This window comes from Heptranchias perlo, unplaced genomic scaffold (genome assembly GCF_035084215.1).
Source record: "Heptranchias perlo isolate sHepPer1 unplaced genomic scaffold, sHepPer1.hap1 HAP1_SCAFFOLD_52, whole genome shotgun sequence".
Classification (NCBI taxonomy): Eukaryota; Metazoa; Chordata; class Chondrichthyes; order Hexanchiformes; family Hexanchidae; genus Heptranchias; species Heptranchias perlo.
The window spans coordinates 5,084,372-5,093,015 of NW_027139537.1; the positions used below are offsets into that span (position 1 = coordinate 5,084,372).

Here is an 8,644-nt window from a genome sequence, read left to right on the forward strand (position 1 = left end):
GCTGTGGTAAAATGTATTTCCAGCTGGTCAATTATTGCAGGTATCGACTGTCTCTTCAGTCCGATATCAGGTGAAGAATTACTGGCTGGTGTGGAATTTCCATTGATTGGGGGTTGGCTAAATCTACTGGGCGGAAACAGGAACTGCAACAGAGCGAGAAAGGATCCGTCAGAAACCAGTTCAAATGAAGAACAAAATCCAACAGCCTGCAGTGTCTGTTCAGGATCTGATGTTTGGGAATTATTTTAATGTTGATTATTTTCAGCGATGGTGGTATAGTGGTGAGCATAGCTGCCTTCCAAGCAGTTGACCCGGGTTCGATTCCCGGCCATCGCAATTAAGTGTTCTTATTAGTTTATTTCCATCAGAAACTGTTAAGTTTACAATCGAATTTGATGCAGTTCAGTTGGAAATTGTTTCCAAGACAGAATCGAGTGTAATTGCAGTAAAATGTTATCAACCTTCATTTATTTTCCCTATCGAAGGAAAAGAGGAAAAACATGCTGGAAATACTGATTTGCCAAGGGTCGAATGAGAGTGAGGAAGGGAAATGATATGTTAGCCTTTTTTGGAAGGGTGTTGGAATATAAGAGTGAGGAGGTCTTGCTGCAATTGTAGTATGAGGAAATATTGTGCAAAATTGGACAATATTGGTTGGAGTTTCGAAGAATGAGAGTTGATCGCATTGAAATGTATAAAATTCTTAGACGGCTTGGCAGTGTGGATGCTGAGAGTCTGATTCCCCTGGCGGGAGAGTCAAGAACGAGAGCTCATACTCTCAAGATGAGGGGTCGGCCATTTAGGACCAACATGAGGAAACATTTCTTCACTCGAAGGATTGTGAATCTTTGGAATTCTCCACAACCCAGAGGGCTGTGGATGCTCAGTCGTTGAGTTATATTCAAAGCTGAGATCGATAGATTTTAAGAGAGCAACATGCATTATAAAGAGTTGGACGACCATGCATTATAAACAGTGAGAGCACCATGCATTATAAAAGCGAGAGCACCATGCATTGTTATCAGTGAGAGCACCATGCATTTAAAAAAGTGAGAGCACCATGCATGACAAACAGTGAGAGCAGCATTGATTATGAACAGTGAGACCAATATGCATTTTAAACAGTTAGAGCACCGTGCATTATAAACAGTGAGAGCACCGTACATTATAAACAGTGAGAGCAACATGCATTATAAACAGTGAGAGCACCATGCATTATAACCAGTGAGAGCACCATGCATTATAATCAGTGAGAGCAGCATTGATTATGAACAGTGAGACCAATATGCATTATAAACAGTGAGAGCACCATGCATTATAAACAGTAAGAGCACCGTGCATTATAAACAGTGAGAGCACCATGCACTATAAACAGTGAGAGAACCATGCATTGCAAACAGTGAGAGCAGCATTGATTATGAACAGTGAGACCACGATGCATTTAAAACAGTGAGAGCACCGTGCATTATAAACAGAGAGAGCACCATGGATTATAAGCAGAGAGAGCACCATGCATTGTAAACAGTGAGAGCACCATGCATTATAAACAGTGAGAGCACCATGCATTTTAAACAGTGAGAGCACCATGCATTTTAAACAGTGAGAGCACCACGCATGATAAACAGTGAGAGCACCGTGCACGATAAACAGTGAGAGCACCGTGCACGATAAACAGTGAGAGCACCATGCATTATATACAGTGAGTGCACCATGCATTACAAGCAGTGAGAGCACTATGCACATTAAACAGTGAGAGCACCATGCATTATAAACTGTCAGAACACCATGCATTATAAACAGTAGGAGCACAATGCATTATAAACAGTGAGAGCACCATGCATTATAAACAGTGAGAGCACAATGCATTGAATGCAGTGAGAGCAACATGCATGATAAACAGTGAGAGCAACGTGCATTATAAACAGTGAGAGCACCATGCATTATAAACAATGAGAGCAACGTGCATTATAAACAGTGAGAGCACCATGCACATTATACAGTGAGAGCACCATGCATTATAAACTGTCAGAACACCATGCATTATAAACAGTAGGAGCACAATGCATTATAAACAGTGAGAGCACCATGCATTATAAACAGTGAGAGCACTGTGCATTATAAGCAGTGAGAGCACAAAGCATTATAAACAGTGAGAGCACAATGCATTGAATGCAGTGAGAGCAACATGCATGATAAACAGTGAGAGCAACGTGTATTATAAACAGTGAGAGCACCATGCATTATAAGCAATGAGAGCAACGTGCATTATAAACAGTGAGAGCACCATGCATTATAAACAGTGAGAGCACCATGCATTATAAACAGTGAGAGCAACATACATTATAAACAGTGAGAGCACCATGCATTATAACCAGTGAGAGCACCATGCATTATAAACAGTGAGAGCACCGTGCATTATAAGCAGTGAGAGCACAAAGCATTATAAACAGTGAGAGCACAATGCATTGAATGCAGTGAGAGCAACATGCATGATAAACAGTGAGAGCAACGTGCATTATAAACAGTGAGAGCACCATGCATTATAAACAATGAGAGCAACGTGCATTATAAACAGTGAGAGCACCATGCACATTATACAGTGAGAGCACCATGCATTATAAACTGTCAGAACACCATGCATTATAAACAGTAGGAGCACAATGCATTATAAACAGTGAGAGCACCATGCATTATAAACAGTGAGAGCACTGTGCATTATAAGCAGTGAGAGCACAAAGCATTATAAACAGTGAGAGCACAATGCATTGAATGCAGTGAGAGCAACATGCATGATAAACAGTGAGAGCAACGTGTATTATAAACAGTGAGAGCACCATGCATTATAAGCAATGAGAGCAACGTGCATTATAAACAGTGAGAGCACCATGCATTATAAACAGTGAGAGCACCATGCATTATAAACAGTGAGAGCAACATACATTATAAACAGTGAGAGCACCATGCATTATAACCAGTGAGAGCACCATGCATTATAATCAGTGAGAGCAGCATTGATTATGAACAGTGAGACCAATATGCATTATAAACAGTGAGAGCACCATGCATTATAAACAGTAAGAGCACCATGCATTATAAACAGTGAGAGAACCATGCATTATACACAGAGAGATACCAAGCATTATATACAGTGAGAGCACGATGCATTATAAACAGTGAAAGCACCATGCATGATAAACAGTGAGCGCACCATGCATTATAAACAGTGAGAGCACGATGCATTATATACAGTGAGTGCACCGTGCATTACAAGCAGTGAGAGCACCATGCATTATAAACAGTAAGAGCACCATGCATTATAAACAGTGAGAGAACCATGCATTATACACAGAGAGATACCAAGCATTATATACAGTGAGAGCACGATGCATTATAAACAGTGAAAGCACCATGCATGATAAACAGTGAGCGCACCATGCATTATAAACAGTGAGAGCACGATGCATTATATACAGTGAGTGCACCGTGCATTACAAGCAGTGAGAGCACTATGCACATTAAACAGTGAGAGCACCATGCATTATAAACTGTCAGAACACCATGCATTATAAACAGTAGGAGCACAATGCATTATAAACAGTGAGAGCACCATGCATTATAAACAGTGAGAGCACTGTGCATTATAAGCAGTGAGAGCAACATGCATGATAAACAGTGAGAGCACAATGCATTGAATGCAGTGAGAGCAACATGCATGATAAACAGTGAGAGCAACGTGTATTATAAACAGTGAGAGCACCATGCATTATAAACAGTGAGAGCAACGTGCATTATAAACAGTGAGAGCACCATGCATTATAAACAGTGAGAGCACCATGCATTATATACAGTGAGTGCACCATGCCTTATAAGCAGTGAGAGCACTATGCACATTAAACAGTGAGAGCACCATGCATTATAAACAGTGAGATACCAAGCATTATAGACAGTGAGAGCACGATGCATTTTAAACAGTGAGAGGACCATGCATTTCAACCAGTGAGAGCACCATGCATTATAAACAGTGAGAGCGCCATGCATTATAAACAGTGAGAGCGCCATGCATTATAAACAGTGAGAGCGCCATGCATTATAAACAGTGAGAGCGCCATGCATTATAAGCAGTGAGAGCACCATGCATTTTAAACAGTGAGAGGACCATGCATTATCAACAGTGAGAGACCAATGCATTTTAAACAGTGAGAGCACCATGCATTACAAACAGTGAGAGGAGCATTGATTATGAACAGTGAGACCAATATGCATTATAAACAGTGAGAGCACCTTGCATTAGAAACAGTGGGAGCACCATGCTTTATAAAGAGTGAGAGCAACATGCATTATAAACATTGAGAGCACCATGCATTGTAAGCAGTGAGAACACCATGCATTTAAAACAGTGTGAGCACCATGCATTATAAAGAGTGAGAGCCCCATGCATTTTAAACAGTGAGAGCACCGTGCATTTTAAACAGTGAGAGCACCGTGCATTATAAACAGTGAGAGCACCGTGCATTTTAAACAGTGAGAGCACCTTGTATTTTAAACTGTGAGTGCACCTTGTATTTTAAACTGTGAGTGCACCTTGTATTTTGAACTGTGAGAGCACCGTGCATTTTAAACAGTGCACCTTGTATTTTAAACTGTGAGAGCACCATGCATTATAAATTGTGAGAGCACCATGCATTAAAAACAGTGAGAGCACCATGCATTGTAAACAGTGAGATACCAAGCATTATATACAGTGAGAGCACCATGCATTTTAAACAATGAGAGCACACTGCATGACAAACTGTGGGAGCACCATGCTTTATAAGCAGTGAGAGCACCATGCATTATAAACCGTGAGAGCACCATGCATTTAAAACAGTGAGAGCACCATGCATTTTAAACAGTGAGAGCACCATGCATTATGGGCAGAGAGAGCACCATGCATTTTAAACAGTGAGAGCACCGTGCATTATAAACAGTGAGAGCACCGTGCATTTAAAACAGTGAGAGCACCGTGCATTTTAAACAGTGAGAGCACCTTGTATTTTAAACAGTGAGAGCAACGTGCATGTTTATCAGTAAGTGCACCGTGCATTTTAAACAGTGAGAGCACCGTGCATTTTAAACAGTGAGAGCACCATGCATTATGAACAGTGAGAGCACCGTGCATTTAAAACAGTGAGAGCATCGAGCATTTTAAACAGCAATTGCACCTTGTATTTTGAACAGTGAGAGCACCGTGCATTTTAAACAGTGAGAGCACCGTGCATTTTAAACAGTGAGAGCACCGTGCATTTTAAACAGTGAGAGCACCTTGTATTTTAAACCGTGAGTGCACCTTGTATTTTAAACTGTGAGAGCACCGTGCATTTTAAACAGTGAGAGCACCGTGCATTTTAAACAGTGAGTGCACCTTGTATTTTAAACTGGAGAGCACCGTGCATTTTAAACTGTGAGAGCACCGTGCATTTTTAACAGTGAGAGCACCGTGCATTTTAAACAATGAGAGCACCGTGCATTTTAAACAATGAGAGCACCGTTCATTATAAACATTGAGTGCACCGTGCATTTTAAACAGTGAGAGCACCTTGTATTTTAAACTGTGAGAGCACCTTCTATTTTAAACTGTGAGAGCACCGTGCATTTTAAACAAGGAGAGCACCGTGCATTTTAAACAATGAGAGCACCGTGCATTTTAAACAGTGAGAGCACCGTGCATTTTAAACAGTGAGAGCACCGTTCATTATAAACATTGAGTGCACCGTGCATTTTAAACAGTGAGAGCACCTTGTATTTTAAACTGTGAGTGCACCTTGTATTTTAAACAGTGAGAGCACCGTGCATTTTAAACAGTGAGAGCAACGTGCATTTTTATCAGAAAGTGCACCGTGCATTTTAAACAGTGAGAGCACCTTGTATTTTAAACAGTGAGAGCACCTTGTATTTCAAACTGTGAGTGCACCGTGCATTTTAAACTGTGAGTGCACCTTGTATTTTAAACTGTGAGAGCAACGTGCATTTTAAACTGTGAGAGCACCATGCATTTTAAACAGTGAGAGCACCGTGCATTTTAAACAGTGAGAGCACCGTGCATTTTAAACAATGAGAGCACCGTGCATTTTAAACAATGAGAGCACCATACATTTTAAACAGTGAGAGCACCGTGCATTTTAAACAGTGAGAGCACCGTGCATTTTAAACAGTGAGAGCAACGTGCATTTTTATCAGTAAGTGCACCGTGCATTTTAAACAGTGAGAGCACCTTGTATTTTAAACTGTGAGTGCACCGTTCATTTTAAACAGTGAGAGCACCTTGTATTTTTAACTGTGAGAGCACCTTGTATTTTAAACAGTGAGAGCACCGTTCATTATAAACATTAATGCACCGTGCATTTTAAACAGTGAGAGCACCTTGTATTTTAAACTGTGAGAGCACCGTGCATTTTGAACAATGAGAGCACCGTGCATTTTAAACAGTGAGAGCACCTTGTATTTTAAACAGTGAGAGCACCGTGCATTTTAAACAGTGAGAGCACCGTGCATTTTAAACAATGAGAGCACCGTGCATTTTAAACAGTGAGAGCACCGTGCATTTTAAACAGTGAGAGCACCGTGCATTTTAAACAGTGAGAGCAACGTGCATTTTTATCAGTAAGTGCACCGTGCATTTTAAACAGTGAGAGCACCTTGTATTTTAAACTGTGAGAGCACCTTGTATTTTAAACAGTGAGAGCACCGTTCATTATAAACATTAATGCACCGTGCATTTTAAACAGTGAGATCACCTTGTATTTTAAACTGTGAGTGCACCGTGCATTTTAAACAATGAGAGCACCGTGCATTTTAAACAGTGAGAGCACCGTGCATTTTAAACAATGAGAGCACCGTGCATTTTAAACAGTGAGAGCACCGTGCATTTTAAACAGAGAGCACCGTGCATTTTAAACAGTGAGAGCAACGTGCATTTTTATCAGTAAGTGCCACGTGCATTTTAAACAGTGAGAGCACCTTGTATTTTAAACTGTGAGTGCACCGTTCATTTTAAACAGTGAGAGCACCTTGTATTTCAAACTGTGAGAGCACCTTGTATTTCAAACAGTGAGAGCACCTTGTATTTTAAACAGTGAGAGCACCGTGCATTTTAAACAGTGAGAGCACCGTGCATTTTAAACAATGAGAGCACCATACATTTTAAACAGTGAGAGCACCGTGCATTTTAAACAGTGAGAGCAACGTGCATTTTTATCAGGAAGTGCACCGTGCATTTTAAACAGTGAGAGCACCTTGTATTTTAAACAGTGAGAGCACCTTGTATTTTAAACAGTGAGTGCACCGTGCATTATAAAGTTGCAACAATGTCCAGAGCAGGTGTGTGTGAAGTCCAGGGAGAGAAGAGAAAACACACCCAGGGGGAGGGTTGGACCCTGCAGCAAACACTGAGCAGCTCAGACAAGCAGAGCGGAACCGGTTGGAGGCATTCAGAGGAAAGGCAGGGGAGAAACAAGCTGCAGACTTGGATTCGGGCGAGATTCTGTGCAACTGGGGGAGTGTGAGGGAGAGAGTGAGAGGGAGGGAGAGAGAGAGGAGGGATAGGGGGAGAGAGCACCTTGTATTTTAAACAGTGAGTGCACCTTGTATTTTAAACTGTGAGAGCACCTTGTATTTTAAACAGTGAGAGCACCGTGCATTTTAAACAGTGAGAGCACCGTGCATTTTAAACAGTGAGAGCACCGTGCATTTTAAACAGTGAGAGCACCTTGTATTTTAAACAGTGAGAGCACCGTGCATTTTAAACAATGAGAGCACCGTGCATTTTTATCAGTAAGTGCACCGTGCATTATAAAACAGTGAGAGCACCGTGCATTTTAAACAGTGAGAGCACCGTGCATTTTAAACAGTGAGAGCACCGTGCATTTTAAACTGTGAGAGCACCGTGCATTTTAAACTGTGAGAGCACCGTGCATTTTAAACTGTGAGGGCACCGTGCATTTTAAACAGTGAGAGCACCTTGTATTTTAAACAGTGAGTGCACCGTGCATTTTAAACAGTGAGAGCACCGTGCATTTTTATCAGTAAGTGAACCGTGCATTTTAAACAGTGAGAGCACCTTGTATTTTAAACTGTGAGAGCACCTTGTATTTTAAACAGTGAGAGCACCGTGCATTTTAAACAATGAGAGCACCGTGCATTTTAAACAGTGAGAGCACCGTGCATTTTAAACAGTGAGAGCACCGTGCATTTTAAACAGTTAGAGCAACGTGCATTTTTATCAGTAAGTGCACCGTGCATTTTAAACAGTGAGAGCACCTTGTATTTTAAACTGTGAGTGCACCGTTCATTTTAAACAGAGAGCACCTTGTATTTTAAACAGTGAGAGCACCTTGTATTTTAAACAGTGAGAGCACCTTGTATTTTAAACAGTGAGAGCACCGTGCATTTTAAACAGTGAGAGCACCGTGCATTTTAAACAATGAGAGCACCGTACATTTTAAACAGTGAGAGCACCGTGCATTTTAAACAGTGAGAGCAACGTGCATTTTAAACAGTGAGAGCAACGTGCATTTTTATCAGTAAGTGCACCTTGTATTTTAAACTGTGAGAGCACCTTGTATTTTAAACAGTGAGAGCACCGTTCATTATAAACATTAATGCACCG

The 8,644-nt window shown here is 41.0% G+C and overlaps 1 non-coding gene across 1 annotated transcript; it reads left to right on the top strand.

Annotated features, from left to right (window-relative positions):
• The first annotated feature begins 264 nt into the window (after positions 1-264).
• On the top strand, positions 265-336 carry trnag-ucc (transfer RNA glycine (anticodon UCC)). The gene has a single exon. It is a non-coding gene; the product is annotated as a tRNA-Gly (tRNA).
• Positions 337-8,644: the final 8,308 nt, after the last annotated feature.